Source organism: Octodon degus, unplaced genomic scaffold (genome assembly GCF_000260255.1).
Source record: "Octodon degus isolate 3935 unplaced genomic scaffold, OctDeg1.0 scaffold00346, whole genome shotgun sequence".
NCBI classification, from domain to species: domain Eukaryota; kingdom Metazoa; phylum Chordata; class Mammalia; order Rodentia; family Octodontidae; genus Octodon; species Octodon degus.
This window is the reverse complement of record NW_004524922.1, coordinates 184,073-184,887: the sequence shown is the minus strand read 5'-3', so window position 1 is coordinate 184,887 and position 815 is coordinate 184,073.

Sequence of the window (815 nt, the reverse complement as noted above, 5' to 3'; positions counted from 1 at the left end):
ATACAGACTCCAATATCCAGAAACAGCCTACATAAGTTCAAAAGGTGAGCAGATAAAGTAGTTATGATGAATACATAGATTAGATATAGACGGGTAGGTAGATAGAGAGAAGGATGGATGGATGGATGGATAGGCAAAGTGAACTCCTACTTGTCATAAGAAAGAAGCAAAGCAGGCCTTTTGCAGGGGAACCCATGGGAATTCACATTGAATCATAAATACATGTTAAGACAAAGATAGATTTTATTACATTTCCTTTACATAAGAAAAAAAAATTCTTAGGTAGAAGGGAAAAGTTAGGAATTCTAGGTGAGAAAGTGAGAGAATAAAAGGGGAATAAGAGGATCAGACATAATCAATAGAAATGATATTCATGTACAAAAACAATATAAAGAGGTTATAAAATAATCCTAGCCAAATGGAAATGATATTTAAAAACATGGTAAACTCTCAGGCCTCAGGATAATGAAGCTCAATTGCTGGGGTTACAGTTTTGGAATCCATGATTCGGAGACACAATAAGTGATTCTTCTGCACGTTGACCTTTAAAGTCTTTGTCTTATTTTCCTTCCACAATATGCACAGCTGTACCTCCTTGATCTTCAGGTGGCACTTAGCTTCTTATGGCTTCTCCTACATGCATCTAAAAGAATCACAGATGTCACTGTTTTCAGTGACTGACACTGAAATTCAAAACCATGGAAATAAAACTACACACGGGGTGGTGGTAATTAAGCCTAACAATCAGAATCCCAAGTTGTCCTAATCTTCACTAGCTCTTCATATGAAGATTGAAGCTCTCATCGAACATTCTT